Below are 19,063 nucleotides of genomic sequence, written 5' to 3'. Positions count from 1 at the left end.
CGGCCGCCCAGCACCGCCGGCCCGGTGCACCCCCCGGCCGCCCAGCACCGCCGGCGGCCCGGCGCACCCCCCGGCCGCCCAGCACCGCCGGCGGCCCGGCGCCCCCCCCCGGCCGCCCAGCACCCCGGCCCAGCGGCGCCGGATTTTCCCGGACATGTTCGGCTTTTGGGGATTTCCCCCTGGACGGGGATTTGAGTCCCAAAAAGCCGGACATGTCCGGGAAAATCCGGACGTATGGTAACCCTAGGTTGGATCACTAAATAATTGCCCTGTTCTGTTCATTTCTTCTGAAGCATCTGGCACCTGACACTGTTGGAAGACAGGATATGGGGCCAGATGGACCATTGATCTGACCCAGGATGGCCATTCTTATGTTGTTATGTTCTCTTGTAGGTTTTTAAAAATAATGGTCCTGATTCTCATTTGCACTCAGGCTCACTTACACAGTGTAAAAGGAGCTTAAAGTAGGCATGAATCATATTTACACTCACTCTAAGGCCTGCTTACATTTCCAAAGCAGTGTAAAGAGGCATTAGAGTAAACCAGGATCAGGCCCAGTAAGGTATCATTCTGTTATCTGAACCAAACTTCCAGTTCTTCTGAGGTTCTCCTGCAACTAATTTCTATCAGATTTCATTGGAGGTGGGATCCAGAGGACATTAGGCTAGATGCAAAGCTCCAAGAGACAGCATTGATTTTACCCACAGTTTACATTACATCTAATTTACACAGCATCTTGGATTTTTTAAAAGAACCCAGCAACCACCAACTGAAGAGAGGAAAACGTCAAGCCATTTCCTTAGCCTGAACCTGCATGAATTAGTAGTAAATTGTTGATCTCTAAGCTTGCAGTTTCTGAACCATAAAAGCTGTTTATTTCCCTCTATAAAAGAACATTTGAACTTATATAGCTATTTAAGTTTAAATGCTACCAGGGAAGGGTAGATTGTGGGGGAAGAAGCAGCTTGAATCAGTAATCCAAGCTTGCAATACAATCTTACTCCGCTGCATAGCTTGCATAGAAATCCCCTTCAATGGGGATTTTCTCTGCTCACAGCAGCCCCGCCATTCAGGAAACGTACAGTATATATTTTCAACATTATCCGTAATTGCAGTAAAGCTTACAAAGCAAGCCATTCCTTGTGTGTTCCTGGTGATCTGCAATAACTGAATACTCTTCAGTATTCATTTAAAAAAAGAAAGACTCCTACAAGAGTTGGCAGGAACCAACATCTGCAATGACTTAAAAAAAGTTGTCTTTATTAATGTGCCGTGGATGCGGGAACAGCAAGAGCTGTGAAACATGGATTGAAAAGTTGCCTGGTACGTTTTTACTGTATTCTAGTTTCAAGAGCTTCAGGGTCCTCCTAAGGGCAAAATGCTCTGGGCTAAATTGTGCCATTTAAGCACCACTTTGTGTGGGCAGTGCAAAGCAGAAATGCCCCAGGGGCAAAGATTGTGTGTTTCCAAGAGGCACAATCTCTCCCTGAGCACTCTGCTGTAGGCTGGTACATAGGATGGTGTGACACTTTTCAGGGGTACCCTGCATTGTGAGGCATCTCGCTACCACCTGCTCTTAGAAGGAGGAAGCCTTGTCTGTACCTGCTGTGGGTCAGCTCACTGACTCCACTGGTCATGGGCAACACAAACACTCCTCTCTAGGCCTACACAGACCCTGCTATCTCTGTCTACAGGTTAGTGATAGGCACGCTCTAACCCCCAAGCCCTCTGAACATCTCCCTGGAGCGTCCAGCCCTTGGGCAACTGGACACTCCCAGTGTTCACCAATCAGCTGCTTCCAAAAAACAGTACACCGCAGCTTGCCAGTTCCACCTCAGATCACCACTCTATTTAACACGCAGCCCTTAGATATGTTTATAGTGTACACAAGTATATGTAGATTTAACAAAGTGCAGAGAGTCAAGAGATAGCAAACAGAAGCATTGGAAACAAATGATTGCATATAAAATAACAACATGCCTTCCAGAGCCTAGACTTATATAACAAGATACTCTCATATCTTACAGAGCCATGTCCTTCCAGCATTTTACAGTCAGGCTTCGCTGTCATCTTCTGTTCGTCAGACAAGTCATGCTGTCAGCTTGCCTCCTTGGTGAAAGACCCAGGGTATTTCTTGGTCCCTTTAGGTATCCTCCAAACAATCCATTTTCCTCATTGATAAAAAGGACACCCCCCCGCTGGTTGTTTTTTCCCCTAGAATGCTCTTTTCCTGCAGATTTCACAATCTCTCAATCAGTATCTGGCTCAGTATGTAAATAGGCCTCCATTATGAAGCGGACAATACATAATACACGTATGGTTGGGCAAAGAGATAAGCCTCTGTTACCTCCTGCCTGAAAAAAATCTGTTTGAGACTTGTTACCTCCTGGTGACCTGCCCTTAAGAACATAATTTGCAGTATAGATACATAACTTCTTATATATTATCCATCCATACATTTCACAATGGTTGTGATGACCAGGGGGCTACTGGCTCTCATAGAGACCTTACATGCCACCTTTTGGTGAACTAATATGCATATGCCTGACCCAGGGGATCCCTGTAAAAGCCTATTCACCCCCTGTGCCCTCTGCCAGTTGTCATCAGCTGGGTCACAGATGGAGAGGACCATAGCCCTGCCCCCTTTGTGGCAATTGGTATCCCCAGGGGACAACAGCAGTCCAAGGTTAGGGACTGTCACCCTAGCATAGGACACAGAAAGAACAGACCAGCTCCTTGCACCATCCCTAGCATCTACCCCTGTCCATCCATGTAAGAACTAGAGACAATCTAGACATTTGCAAATTGCTGCCTCTTGTAGCAATACCCCTAAGTGAACTGCAAGAGACAGCCTGATTCCCTGTGCAACAGTGCACTGTGGGTGAAAGAAGTACACCACAATGCAATGAAAGGCTAGGCTACATCTGCGCACTGTAGGTCCTTTGCACACTAAAAGGTCCTGAACTTCCAGTACACAGCTAAAAATAGGTCAACGCCTAATCATGAGTTCCCTGAACTAAGGGCCTAGTGGATCTGCATTATTTAACTTGCCATTCCTTTGAAACTATTCATCCTTTCCCTCGTAAAACTTAAATCAGCTCACTCCCTGATCCAGGAGCTGACATCATTATGAGGTTATATCCTATGTAATGGTGTGAGGCCTGGAAAAGCATTCAAAGTCAAACCATGCAGTGAATTAAGTTTGCAGCGTCTGACTCTTTGCTTTGAATCTAACCCTCCATCCGTTGTGCTTACATGCACTCCAGACCTTACAAACCCTGCAGGGCTCTCACCTTGTGTTGACATTGCAAACTGCAGCACAGCATTATGTTGCTGAGGTTTCACTAAGGGCCTCGTTCATCTTTCTGTTTTGTCTCCATTTCTGTTACAGTACTGCAGGGAGCAGAAGTGACCAAGCTACCAAAATGAGCATCTGCAGATCTGTGTACACTACAATCACAGGGTGTGATTTCAGCTCAGGTAGACACACCCAGGCTAGCTTTAATCTAGTGGAAGAGGTGTAGATTTGGCAGCGCACATGGCTCAGCATGGGCTTTATAAACCGCCACATGGAACCCTGGGTAATTACTTATGTGACTAGTCTGCGCTGAAGCACACGCTGCTGCAGCTTCACTGCTCTGGTATCCAAATTAGCTAGATGAAAGCTAGCTCAGGTATGTCTACACAAGCTGCAGTCACACTCTGTGACTGCAGTGTAGACATACCCTGAGGCGGTTTTCTAGCCATGAACAATTCCTGGTATCTCACTGGCAAATCTGGAAAATATTATTTGAACGAATTTTCTAGTGTGCTTGCCACGGGACTAAGCAGGCTGATGTGTCTGTACTTGAAATCCAAACCATGTTTAACATGGTACAGCAACAAGGTCATGTTAATGTCTGCCTCTCTGGGCCCATTTATTCCATTGAACTTAACCCAACATAATTAGATGTTTCAAGAACTACAGGCCTTTTCTTTGGAAGTAAATGACTGCAGAAGAAGACTGACATTGGGAAACTACTTAGATCCATGTGGTGAAATGTCAATGGGAATTTGCTGTTGACTTCAGTGGAACCAGGATTTCACTCATTTTGTTTGCATTTCTATGTCTACCATATCCTGTGACCAAGTTGGTTGTTCATGGGGACATCATCTGATGGTTCAAAGGGGATTATTATCCTGCTGGTGTCTTTCTCCTTTCTAGGACCCCTTACAGATGGAGAACTGAGGCACAGAAAGGCTAAGAGGTCTGCCCGAGGTCACACAGCGTAGTGGTGTAGGTAATTGAACCTGGGGTCTCCTACATTCCACACCAGTGCCCAAATCATCGGGTCATCCTACCTCCCTTGCTTGTATTTGTTTGCAGTTAGTTTTCCTGGCCTCTGTGTGCCTTTTGTCTGATGATTTATTTATTTTTTTTGGTGGCACTCCCTCTTCTGAGTCAATTCTGAACCCAAATCTTATGACCTTAGGGGACCATGATCTGTGATGCTGCAGAGTACCATTTTTGAATGAGATGTAAAACAGGGATATTGACCATTTATGATCATTAAAGGTCCCACGGCACTTTTTATATGAGATGGGGTGATAGATCTGGGGCTCAATCTCCTTCCCTTTTACACCATTTTTGGTCAGTGGAGATGTGTCAGGGTAACAGAGTGGAGAATAAGGGCAGAGACCTAAGTCAATGGAGACATAGCAGTGTATTCCGAATTCTAGCTTTGGAATTTAGAGTCTTCTATACAGGGTTCAGAGGATCCATAAAAACCTCCAGAAAGATACAAAGTGCATTTTTAATGTATAGAGAGTCATGACTTTAAAGTGCATTGTCTTGAGATTGCCCAATGGAAGACTCTAATGCTGTGTTCCCCCACCAGACAGCTGATAATCTCCAGTGGTTTAAATCTGCCATCCCTAATGCTTGAGGGTCATAAGATCTTAGTTCTAAAACCTGTTCCTGGTCCAAGACTGAATATTACCTTGCCTGACCTTTAGGCCTGTGCAATTTTTAATGAGGAAAATTCCACAATGGGAGGAAATATTTCTCTTAACAAAAAAAAGGCAGCTGCTTGAAGCCACGCAAGTGACTGAGTTATTAAAAGAAGTCATGTTGGGGAGAAGGAGTAGTGGGCAGAGTGCAGGTGAGATGGTCAAAGGAAGATATCTGCAGGTTGTTCTGACCTCCTCTCTGCTCCTGTACATAGTCTTGCGGCAGTTCGTATGAGAGCCTTCTCCTCTGCAGCTCCTGTCATCTGGAACAGCTTTTCCGTGCCTCTCTCCCTTCTTGGCTCCCCATTTCATTTCAAATCTCTTTGGGAAGGATCTTTTCCCCAGGTCCTTTGCTCTTCCTCTGCTGTTGTTTTGTTATTTAACTCGGAAGTGGTTACCTTTATAACTTTAAGGTGAAACTGTTCTTTTGGGATGAAGTTTGCACTGTCAAGTTGCATGGGGTCGTTGGGGTTAATCCTGATTTTTGTGTGTGTGTCGCAGCTCAGATGTCGTGGGCCATTTTGTTATCATTCTTTTTTTTTCCTTCAGAAAATAATAATAATAATAATAATTAATAATAAAAGCCCAGTAAATTGCAAAGCAAAAGGAAATGATCTCTCAGGAGCCCTCAGTGTTGAAGCGGCAAGCGGCCACTCGTCTGAGCTAGTCATTTGCTAAGACAGAGGTTTCTCCTGAGCCCTCATTAGTTCAGAGCTTATTGTGGTCTGGCAATGCCCGGGCCGCTGAGCTCAAGGCTAATGACAGGGGGGATGATAAAGTGTCTGCTGAAGCTGTACATGGCTGTGGGTCACTGCCTCAAAATGTGAGAACAAAATGGGTCTCAGCGCTAATGACTTTCAGGTGTGCACGCCAGGGCCTGTCAGGGCAGTCAAGGAATTAGTGCTTGGCGCAAGGCACAGGCCTCTTGGCTGCCAAGTTAAACATAAACGGGGCCTCATGTAAATAAACAAGGGGAAAGTGAGCTTTCACCTTACACTAGATGGTATATCAAGTCTGTGCACACACACTCACACACAAACACATACACACGGGGCACCCCTCTCCTAGGGCATTATGAAGATTAAAAAACTGGATAAGGGGGGGATCATCAGCTCGGTTTTTCATTTTAAAGCAAGAGGAAGGAGCCTCTGCCTCATTAGGGGCTGTTAAATCGCCCGCTGCATGACAGTAGCTCTGTTCTTTGTTTCCTTTCTCATGCTGATTGCTGAGTGCTGCCTTTCATGAGATCACCTTCAGTTTTTACATTGGAAATGTCCTCAGAGGGGCTTTCAGGGGTAATGCTTGGGTTGGTTTTTTCTGTTTTTTTTTTTCAAGCTGACTTCATCATACTCCCAAGCCCACCAAAGTCCGTTAGACATTGAGATTAAATTACCACTTTGGACTGAATTACATTTTCCAAGCCAATATATTATGCCGCCTTACCTTTCCCCTCCCCACCCTCACCTGCTCTCATCCTATGCCCAATAAAGATTATTAATATCACCAGTTACCAAAGGATTTATGAGCAGGGTCCAAACTGATGCCATTTCACATTTTAGCAGCGCAGTGAAAATAATCCTGAAGTGTTCGCCCAGCTATAAAAACGTACTTACACTGTCATATTCGCAGTTTCAAACATGCACCACTTGATAGTCTCAAAAGTGCTGTTTAATTGGGTTTTATGGGTTCTAATTAATTATCCCATGTAACAAAAAAAGACTTGTCCCATTACAGCCCTGTATGGTTTACCATGCATAACAATGTAGTTCTGAGATTAGCTTTTTCCCGCTCCCAGGAAGAGTTGCAGAAAGATTTAACCCGCCTGCCTGCCCACCCATTCCCGTCCCCTCTTGCTTTCCCCCTCGAAAATAAAACCCACCTGTGTACTTTGCAAAGACAGTAAAAACGTCTACAAGAATCATAACTGAGCGAGAGCTACAGGTGTTCACGAAACAGCTTTAAGTGCACCTCCAAATGGCTCCAATTTATGCAGGGTGAATCAGGCTGGATGAACTATGAATGTTCTCCCCCCACCATCAAACCTTCACCTGAAACTCAAATCCAAACTATGGTCCTGATCCTGCTTAGTTTATAAACACTATGAGTGAGGCTACGCAACTGCCTGTGTTGGCAAAACTTACGTCGTTCGGGGGTAAGAATATTCCACCCCCGTGAGCGACGTAAATTATACTGACATAAGCACTTGTATGCACAGTGCTATGTCAGTGGGAGAGCTTCTGCCACCAACATCGCTTCTGGCGCTCACTGAGGTGTTTTTTTTTATGCCGACAGGAGAGCCGTGCTGCAGTGGCGCAGCTGTATCAGTACAGCTGCGTCGCTGCGCCACTGTACGTATAGACACAGCCTTGGTCTGGTTGACTTCAGTGAAATTGCGCACAGTGAATGAAGTGTGGCCTAATGGATAGAACATTGGAATGGGACTCAGGAAGACCTTGGTTTTATTGCTGGCTTGGCCAAAGACCTGGAGGACTTGGTCAAGTCCCTTCACCTCTCTGTGTCTTAGTTGCCTCTCTATGCCTCAGTTTCCCCATTTGTAAAATGGAGGTAAGGATGCCTGCCTGCTTTGAGATCCACTGATGAAAAGCACTATGTAAGAGCTAGGCATTATTATTAAGTCTTTGCAGGATTAGGCCTGTATTGAAATTTGGAAAAAAACATGGATGGTTTCTTCGTGTACTTCTCCACTCTTCCAGGGTCAGGATGGAAACAGAAATGCCAGCATACCAGGCTGTCTTTATGGTATTTCTGGTCCAACCTGAAGCTAGATGCACTAGTGGAAACCTCACAAATTAAACCTATTCTTATGGGATCACCTGTCTGATTTTGCAGAACCATAAGGTTTGGATTGTTCAGGCAATGTTTGGAGCCATGTTCCGATATGTGGATGCACATCAGAATCTCACAGCCAAGCAGATACAATTTTTTATTATTATGTTTATACATTTATATAGGACCCAGCCATCACCATAGTATCCAGACACCTCACCAGGAATAAATTGAAATACATGCACACACATGAGAGAGAGGGGAAGAGAGAGACAAAACACCATGCTTTCCTATGGCTACAGCTTTATCAGAGAACTAGGAAATCAGGCTTTTAATTAGGTGGAAAAGCTTAGGCAAAGAAGCTTTTTTTAATTTGAGTGTGTGTGGAGGAAGTGACGGGTATGTGCATACTTTGAGTCATCTGCATAATTGTGCAAATTTTCCTACATTTTTAACTTATTTCAGAAACAGACTCTTGGACTGCAAACTATTTATCATTTCCCAAGCACTTTCCTCATCCAGGAGTGGGGGAAAGCAAAACAAAAAAACAAACAAGAAAAAATAAACCACAACCAAAAAACCCCTTTTGTTTATGGCAAGTGCCTACAAAACTGCACTGGCAAACAGTGAAAACCTAGTGAAAGGCCTCAGCTCTCTAATGTTGCTTTCAGCACCAAAAGTCAGGGTTGTTAAAGTGACTGTGCACACCTGAATGATAAGTGGATCAGAATGCATTAGTCTGCCTTCACTGATTACCTTTTCACAGAATAAACCCACCTGCAGGTCAGTTGCATAGTGAAACTGGGACCATTCTGGGTATCTAGGGCAGTGTTTCCCAAACTTGGGACGCCACTTGTGTAGGGAAAGCCCCTGGCGGGCCGGGCCGGTTTGTTTACCTGCCGCATCCACAGGTCCGGCCGATTGTGGCTCCCACTAGCCACGGTTCGCTGCTCCAGGCCAATGGGAGCTGCTGGAAGCGGTGGCCAGTACGTCCCTCGGCCCGCACCGCTTCCAGCAGCTCCCATTGGCCTGGAGCGGTGACCCACGGCCAGTGGGAGCCGCGATCGGCTGAACCTGCAGATGCGGCAGGTAAACAAACCGCCCAGCCCGCCAGGGGCTTTCCCTACACAAGCGGCGTCCCAAGTTTGGGAAACACTGATCTAGGGCATCGTCTTCAGATAGAAGTACTAGAGCTGCTGAGAAAAGTAACTGGGACTCATCCACATTGCTTATCAGTCTGAAAAGTAATAAGATTACTACTCAGGATTAGTTTTTTTTATAAAACAGTCTTTTAATAGAGACAATTAATTAAAAGAAATTTGATTACATGTATCTAGAGAATTACTTTAACAGTACTGCAAAGCTTTTATAGAGTGGGTTAATAGCCCAAAAGGGCAAATAGGATTGTACATTCAGGAACCCAAATAAACCCAAATGTCTCAATATAGTGTTTGGGTAAACTCAAATAAACCTAAATATCTTGGTACTTGTATAGTGTTTACGTTTGCTTTTCCATGACTTTTTACTGCCTCAGAAAGCCATTTATGGTGAGGAAGCAATGTGAAATTGGGTCTTCTCATGTAATTTCCACTATCCAGGGATTTAAATAGCATGTAAAGAGCAGATCTCACATTATTCTATCACCATAAATTACTCAGTGAGTCATTAAAACAGTCTATGAAAAACATACTCATAAATACCTGAAGCACAAATACACATACTGCATCCCCCCCACACTGTTATTGCCAGCAGCTCCACATTGCTTATTTACAGAGTCCAGCCAGGCCAGATCTCAATATGTATGGTAGCATACAGATAGCAAAGCAATTCTACACCCTGGAAGTCAATGCTAACATTTTCATTGATTTGCACCATGCAGGAGCAGGCCTTTACTTGGGAAACTCACCTTCCAGATGCTCTGCTTCCTGGGTGGGGAGGAGAGAAAGGCACAGGAAGCAAGAGGGGATGGAAAGAGAGAAATGTGGAGAATGAGGAAAAACTCAAAAGGTTCTCTCCGGTTGACTGAGGTCTGCTTGTTACAGCAGGTGGGGTTGGAGGAGGCATCATTGAATTGGGTATTGCTCCTTGATTCTGAGGGCCTATCTGTACAGGCCCCAGCCTGGGCAAGAGTTAGAGCAGCTGAGGGGCTGCTCTAATTTACAGCACTGATGTAGGGTCCTTAACAGACCTTAATCCTTAACAGACCCTACTCTAGTGGAGGAAAGGTGTGTCAGAGTGAAGTTCTCTGATGGCCCCTCTCCTGATCTGTCCTCCCCACTACACTGTTTGAGGGGCGAGCAACTGGAATGAGAGCCACCTCCACTAGCTTTATGCCAGCAGGGAGTTTCCTATGGCAGGGGAGTTCCTTGTTGGCTGTTTGTAACTGAATCTGACCCCTTTGCAATGCCGAGCAATGCAAAAGGGCCAGCTCTAAGCTGGGAATCCATCTCCATTGTCTCATTTGCCTTCTAAGTACAAGATCCCTATGCACCGTTTTTTCAGATTAAATCAGTTTTACTTCAGTTCTTCTGCCTTGGGGTCCTCATGCAGCTGAGATAAATTCCAGACAGGCAGCTAGAGTGAGTTGTCCCGAGTTGCCTTTTGCACTACAATGTTCCTCCCTCCACATTCCCTCCCCCTTTGCCTGATAAGAAAACAAAAAGAGCAAATTCTCAGTCATTGTAACTACCAAACTATCCTGCTTTCCATCACACTTAATGTCTGGTTAGGCTGACCCCTGCTCCACTCTTTAAAAACGTGCTGTGTCTGGTCACGGGTATCCTGCACAGACAACCGCAAGTGCCATGTTATCAGTGCTCAGAAGATCTCCAGGACTTACCAGTGCTGTCTGGTTTGGAGCACATTAGGAGAGAGAGAGCAGATTACACTCTGTGGTCAATGATATCACATGTTGGAGTAACTGGGTCTGCTGAAAAGACAGAGGGCTGATCCTTCTGCATTTACACTTGACTTATTAGAGTTCAGCATTTATTGTGTGCTGAAGCAAGTTAGGTTCATTTTTCTGAATGGGAATACTTACATTCTTAAAACCAAACTTGTGTGTAAGTGGTTTTCTCAGTCAGGACCCATATAGATTTATGAAATATTATTTCACTGTATTTATTCCTAATTTACCAACCATTAATTTGATGCAATGCTCCCATCTTCTTCAGCCCCAAATAATCCTACCCGTAGCGCTCTTAGTATCAAATGGCTGAGCACTGGGATGCATATTACTTCAAACAGGGAGCCCCCACCCCCCTTTTATAAATAAAAGACTGAAAAGTTTCCAATAGCAATAAGGTCTCTGTCTGTGAGATGCAGACAGACTGCAGGAAGATGACCACTTCTCCCAGCCAGTTATACATTGTGATATAGTCTTGTAATTATGTGTTTATATATTACTTTTTTCCACCACACCCCTGCTTCATTCAGGATAGACCACCTTGGGGGGTGAGTAAGGGCTGTGTACAATAAAGGAAGCTGTTTTCTGTAGGACCCCTGCCTCATTTGTTGCAGAATTTGAAAGATATGTAGTGAATGAGGCAATTGACTTCAAGAAGAGAAAGGAGGGTTTAATGATTAAAGCAGTTGAATGCTGCCTTGGAAAGCTGGATTCTATCCCTGCCTCTGCCACCGAGTTCCTATGTGATGCAAGTCAAGTCACTTCAACCAAACCTTTCACCGATGGTAACTAATTGTGTGTCCCTCATTTTCTGGGTGCCCAGCTTGATACCCTGTGGCCTGATTGACAGAAGTGCTGGGCACCCACAGCTGCAACTGAAGTCAATGGGAGCTGTGCTTTGAACATATACAATGCAATACAAATGCTAACTTCCATGAAAATCAGGTCCTAGGTGTCTCAAATGAAGTACCCAAAATTAGTAGAAACTTGTGACATTAATCGTTCTGTGCCTCAACTCCCCATCTGTAAAGTGAGGATAATAGCACGCCCCTTACCTCACAAGAGTGTTGTGAAAATAAATTAACGCTTATGAAACACCTACATATAGTGAAAAAGCCATTGAAAAGTACACAAGGAAATTAATAATTCTGTCTTCAGAGCAGGCTTTGAATAGTGTGCAGTAAATCGGACCTGAACTTTTGAGGGTTTGACTGTGCAACCTTAATATTATTGTAATGTAGTATTTTGTGTGTAATTATTCATTTAGTATCATAGGTAGAAATGGTGCATTACAATAGGAAAAGTGTGCCTAACGAAGGACAGACTCTCTGGCCTACAGTGCTTGCAGTCTGAAGGCATATGTGGGAACGGTAGCTCACAAGCAGAATGCAGGGCTGCCCAGAGGGGGGAGGGGAAGTGGGGCAATTTGCCCCAGGCCCCGGGCCCCGCAGGGGCCCCCACGAGAATATAGTATTCTATAGTATTGCAACTTTTTTAATGGAAGGGGCCCCCGAAATTGCTTTGCCCCAGGCCCCCTGAATCCTCTGGGAGGCCCTGGCAGAATGGAGACTTACCATCATCAAGAGAAACATGATGACTGGGGCCTAGGCCTACTGAAATCAATAGTCATGGTATAGTTCTTGATTCAGTTATTTCCTGTTGTAAGTAGAGGGAGCTACTGGGATATCTTGGCAGATCTCAAAAAAAATGGGGAGTGGTAAATAATGAAGAGGACAGGTCCCTGATACAGAGTGATTTGGATTGCTTGGTAAACTGGGCACAAGCAAACAATATTCATTTTAATAGGGCTAAGTGTAAATGTATATATCTAGGAACAAAGAATCTCGGCCATATTTACAGAATCGGGGACTCTATCCTCAGAAGCAGTGGCTCTGAAACAGATTTGGAGGTCGCGGTGAATCATCAGCCGAACATGAGCTCCCAGTGTGAAGATGTGGCCAAAGAGCTGATACAATCCTGGGATACATAAACAGGAAAATCTCGAGTAGGAGAAGAGAGGTTATTTTACCTCTGTATTTGGCATTGGTGTGGCCACTGCTGAAACATTCTCCAGTTCTAGTTCCTGCAATTCAAGAAGGATGTTGATAAATTGAAGAGGATTCAGAGGAGAGCCACAAGAATGATTAAAGGATTAGAAAACCTGCCTTATAGTGATAGATTCAAAGAACTCAATCTATTTTATGAGGTAGCTTAACAAAAAGAAGACTAAGGGGTTACTTGATTATAGTCTACAAGTATCTACATGGGGAACAAATATTTAATAATGGGCTCTTCAGTCTGGCAGAGAACGTATGACAATGGCTGGAAGTTGAAGCTAGACAAATTCAGAGTGGGAGATGTAAATTTTTAACAATGAGAGTAATTAACAGTTGGGACAATTTACCAAGGATTGTGGTGGACTCTCCATCATTGACAATTTTTAAATCAAGATTGGATGTTTTTCTAAAAGCTCTGCTCTAGGAATTATTTGGGGGAAGTTCTATGGCCTGTGTTATACAGGAGGTCAGACTAGACGATCACAATGATCCTTTCTGACATTGGAATCTATAAATCTATGAATCTTGGGTACCTCGGAATAATTCTTGGCAAATGCTGGCGTGTTACCAGCTATCACTGAAGATATCACAGCTTCATGTATTTCTCCACTTGCTCACACTTCTTCCTATGGCCTCTAGAAGAAGCACTTAGGTTCTATAGCAATCAAAAAGCTTTTAAAGAGCTATGCAAATGTGATCTAATTAATCCTCACAACAGCCCTGTGAGGCAGCAAATTAGTATTTATTTTACAGCTGGAGAAATTGACCCTTGTAGATTAAGGGGCCAAATCCAGTCTCCTGGCCGCAGGGAGCACCCAGTAAATGGGCACTAGACAAAGTAGCGGGAAAGTGGGAAAATGTATCTTCCTCACCTAGAAAGCCTGCAGACATGTTATGTAGCCACTAATATTATCCTTGCCCCTTTAAGGCACCTATAGGTAGAGATGATGATGTGGGGATTTGTGTAGGAGTGAATCTCCTACTCTTCCTTTGCCCTCAGACTTCCTGTGTCCCTCCCCCATCTAGATCCTGCCCTCTGGAATGGAGGGAGGCCCCAAAAAGCTATATTCAGCATCACACAGTGGTTGTGCAATGTCCACACATCCTCCCCAATCCTTGCTCCCCACCATTTGCACAGTGAAGTGCACTGGTTCCATTGCTAAGGGACCCTTTGCAGACACAACAATAAGGGATAGTTAGCAACACAGTAAGTTGATGGGATCAGAAGTCACACTTGGGACCTAATCCTCTGCTGAGCCCTATAAGCAACCCTTGCCTGTTTAGACATCAGCAGTGAGAATTTTAGGGTGACCCTTTCCTAGCTGGCAGATCTGTACCTTCATCGTTCCTCCCTCACAAGCAATGTGCAGTTAAATCTTTCAGTCACTTTGACATTAGCTTCAGTGGGGATTTTGTGGTTGCATTTCAGAGCTCTCATGAACATCCCTTGTTTCCTGAGTGTGCTACAGATAATAACCTTAATCTTGCATCACATTACAATGCTCTAGAAATTGTTGAACACTTTGGTTTCTTTTTTCATTCAACTAGTCCAGATGCTGTTACTGTATGAAGGTCACATTGGTTATGTTTGCCATTCAACGGAAGTGGCCTAGTCAGCTGCTCGAGAGGGGTCAAAATTAGTGACGAACGAACGACTTCAGCTAAAACAAGCTTCACCCAGCTGAATCTTCACCCAGAATTCAGAACAGATATTTTCTGAGGTTTGAAAAAGTTCCTGGAAACTCTTTTTAAACAAGTATTTTTGGTGTGGTGAGGCCCCAGCTGTTATCAGTCTGACCCATCACGAAGGCTGTAGAATCACAGCCATTGTTTGCATGGTGAATAGCTTATGGTATGTGATTATGAGAATTTGCACTGAAGACTCCTTGTCATCGCTTGATAACATCATTAATGTATGCCACTGTTATACATTGAGAACAGTCATTTAGCACACAGGGCCACAGATTGAGCCAGAGAGGCACAGAACCATGTTGGGATGGGGTGGAGTTGCACCAAGGAGAGCTCCAGGAGGACTGTGCCATATCAGAACCCCCAGGCCCTCGGTCTGCAGAAGTATGCTGGCTGTACTATCCTTCTTGATGATACAACCTGCTGTACTCAGCATGCATGGCCATCTCTGTGGGCCAGGGCACAAGAAGGCCAAGTTACAATCCTTCCCATTACCATCCCTCCCAGCACCCTTTGAGGCTACTTGCACCTGAGGAGATGCAGGCACACTATGATGAAGCAGTCCCGTTGTTCCCCCAACACACTGCTATTTTGTGTTGCCTTTGTATAGGGTGGATGAAGGGGTGGAAGCTCCTTGCTAGAACTGGCCATCATGCAGTATGTTGTTGCCCCTTGGCCTGGGTGGTCAGACAGTTTTTGGGACCTTGCTGGGTTGTTTCTATTAGGAAAAATTGATTATATGAGTCAGATATTTCTTTGTAAATAAAAAGGATTGTACCAGAGAATGTACACAACAGTCCTGTTTCCTTGAACGTAATAGTAACCAAAAACAGCAGCAAGCTTTTTTGCTCACAGTTTCCAAGCCTGCCTTTCCAACCAGTCTTCTGCCCAAAAGAAACTCTCTCTCTCTTGACTTACTCCGAGGCTCACACTCACACTGCTTTTCTCTGTCTGTTCACTCTCTGTTTCTGATACACACAGACACACAGCTCCACCAATCAATGCCCCAGCCCCTACATTTTCAGTCAGTCCCAGAGAAACCCATTTTCTTCTCAGAAGAACATCAGAACATAAGAATGGCCTTACTGGGTCAGTTCAGTAGTCCATCTCGCCCAGTATGCTGTCTTCTGATAGTGGCCAGTGCCAGGTGTTTCTGAGGGAATGAACAGAACAGGGCAATTTATTGCATGATCCATCCCCTGTCATCCAGTCCCAGGTTCTGTCTGCCTGAGATTTAGTGAGACCCAAAGCATGGGGTTGCATCCCTGCCCATCTTGGTTGATAATCATTCATGGACCTATCCTCCATGAATGCCTCTAATTCTTTTTTTGACCACAGTTATACTTTGGCCTTCACAACATGCCCAGGCAACATTGGTTGACTGAGCATTGTGTGAAGAAGTACTTTCTTATGGTTGTTTTAAACCTGCTGCCTATTAATTTCATTGGGTGACCCCTGGTTCTTGTGCTATGTGAAGGGGTAAATAACACTTCCTTATTCACTTTCTCCACACTATTCATGATTTTATAGACTGCTATCATATACCCCCTTAGTCATCTCTTTTCTAAACTGAACCGTCACAGTCTTTCTAATCTCTTCTCATATGGAATTGTTTCATACCCCTAATCATTTTTGTTGCCCTTCAGTATACTTTTTCGAGTTCTAATACATCCTTTTTGAGATGGGATGACCAAAAATGCATGCACTATTTAAGGTGTGGGAGTACCATGGATTTCTATATGACATATGATATGATATTGACATGCTCACCCTTGTCCACTTGTTTGTTGACCCCCCTCAAGAAATTCTAATAGACTGGTGAGGCATGATTTCTCTTTACAGAAGCCATGTTGACTCTTCCTCAACATATCGTGTTTATCTGTGTGTCTGATAATTATGTTCTTTACTACAGTTTCAACCAATTTGCCTAGTACTGAAGTTAGGCTTACCAGCCTGTAATTGCCAGGATTTCCTCTGGAGCCTTTTAAAAAATCGGTGTTACATTAGCTATCGTTCAGTCATCTGGTACAGAGGCTGATTTAAGCAATAGGTTACATACCACAGTTAGTAGTTCTGTAATTTCATATTTGAGTTCCTTTAGAATTCTTGGATAAATACCCTCTGTCCTGGTGACTTGTTACAGTTTAATTTATCAATTTGTCCAAAACCTCCTGCATTGACACCTCAATCAGGGACAGTTCCTCAGATTTGTTACCTAGAAAAAAATGAGTTAGTTCTTGCTCAGGCCTTCCAATGCAGCCCAGCAACTTGGGTGGAAGCTTCTGTTGTTTCAGCTATCCCTAAATAAACAGCATTTAATTGCTCCCTCATTTAGCCTGAATGAAAGATGGCTAGCGCACTCATCAGCTTCAGTGAGGTCTGGGATTTCCCAGAGATCAAAAACACACTTGCTGCCAGCCACCAATACCATCCTGATCAACAGAATTCTTTTGAGTTAGGCCAAATTTCTTGACATGGTTGCTCAAAGTGTAGCTCCTAAATGAACAATGAAGCTCTGTTTTGGGTACCTATATTCTGATTTAGGTACCTAAACATGGATTTAAGCTGCACAGTAATTAGTGCTTAGTGGCCTGAATATGGATTTAGTTATCCAACTTTAGGCACCCACATTTGAAAATTGTGTCGTAAGAGTGACATCCTGCTTTCTTTGAAGTCAGTGGGAGTTTCAGCTGTGGCTTCCGTGAAAGACGGTTGTATGGTCTATGGCCTCTTTGTCCTTTTGTCTAGCACAACATTTGATTAATTATTATAACCCAGGTGACCTGCTGGAGTTTTAGCTAGTTTCCAAAGTGTACTAGGACTGGGAGCGACTCTTCTTCTTTTGCCTCTCCCAAAACAAAATGCTGAAAGAGCATAGATACAGGAAATCCGTTCAAATTAAATAAACAGCCAGCGTATGTAGCCTGGCAGGATTCATTCATACACATCCAGCCCAGACTGGCTGGTTTGATTCCAGTTGGAGCGCTTTCTTCATTACAGGCCCCCTGGGGAATGTTAATCTGTACAGTATAAACATTTATAAACATCTACTAAATCATTACACTTCAACTGCCCCATAAACATGCACGACTGCTTTCCTTAGGCGGTGTCGGTTGGATAGTGTGGCTTTTTGGAATGAGTTTACATGTATTTGGCATCAGTGGAAAAGGGGGAGAGTGCAGGAGAGGTTAAACAATATTATTTAAGATCCATGACTTCTTTAGGACAATGGCAGCAGCTGTTCATGAAGGATTAAAACATGACTATTGGAGAGCTGTCAAAGAAAGCGGGTAAAGATACATAGCAGAACATACAACTTTGATCAAAGTGAAAGCCTGTACGGCCCTTCAGCTTCGCATGGAGGATTTCAGCAGTGTGCTGCTCTTGTTAACATTACATAGCAGTGGTAGCAAGAAGAGGACATGCAGCAAAAACAGACCTGCAGAAATTCAAAAGGGGCTTAGCAGTTTCTACAGGTCAGAAGAATATGTTATTATTCATGCATGACCACAGCACTATTTGCCTCTGAAAGCACTGACTGATGCAAGAGAAAACAGAGACATAACTATTGAAAACTCAACCAGAACTAATGTGATCTACAGGACACTAATCAACTAGGCCACAGCTCAGAGGTCTACTCATGGGCTAAACAGGCCTCCAATCAATGCAGGGAGGTCTGACAGTGGTAGTGGGATAAGGGCTTCATACTGTAAGTTCCTTGCTACACTGGCATACCTAATATATACATGGCATACCTAATATACACATGGATAGCACTTCAGCCAGGTTGAGGCCCGGCCTCCTTTTTTGAAGGCAGAGTTTTGCCCTCAAAAGAAATAAGGAGAACAAATCTGATTAATTGGATCTTTTCCTGATTTGCACCTGCAGTCAGGTAAGTGTGAAGTGCAAGTACCACAGACAAGTTTGAAGCTGCAATTGGGGAAACAAAACAAACCATGTTAGTTGTAAAGTTAAAACTGTAGATTACTCAGTGGAACTTCTCACTTGAATAAAGCTACTCACACATGGAAGTATTTTCAGGACTGGGCCCTCAGATATTCTTATGCATGATTTAGAACTAGTTGGTGCATGGAAAAGCAGTCCGTCAAAATAACCTCCTTATGGCTTAAAGTTGCTAAAGGAGTAAGTATCTTTACAGCTTTGGTTGTCCCCAGGTGGATCATGCAGGCATATTTTTTAGTTTGTTATGGGGTTTTTTGAAAAGCCAGGAACTGGCTTGTGTGTCATCAATTACCATAGGCACTCCCTTCGGACATGGGTAGTGAAGCAATTGTGTAGGTAACTATTACCATGTTCGCAAGAGGCACATTATGATGAGTTAAAGACAGATCTTGATTTTTTTGAGTTTGTTAACAATATATATATATAAACATGTATCTTTATGTGTGTGTGTGTGTATATATATATATATATATATATATTGTACTCATACACACATGCATACATATATGTGAAAATATACATTTATATGCAGTGTTGTAGCTGTGCAGGTTCCAGGATATTAGAGAGACAAGGTAGGTGAGGTAATATCTTTTATTGGACCAACTTCTGCTGGTGAAAGAAACAAACATTTGAGCTCACACAGAAAAGAAGAAGAAGAGCTCTGTATAAGCTT

Source organism: Emys orbicularis, chromosome 12, assembly GCF_028017835.1.
Source record: "Emys orbicularis isolate rEmyOrb1 chromosome 12, rEmyOrb1.hap1, whole genome shotgun sequence".
Classification (NCBI taxonomy): Eukaryota; Metazoa; Chordata; order Testudines; family Emydidae; genus Emys; species Emys orbicularis.
The sequence above is the reverse complement of the archived record's forward strand: the minus strand, read 5'-3'. Positions refer to the sequence as shown.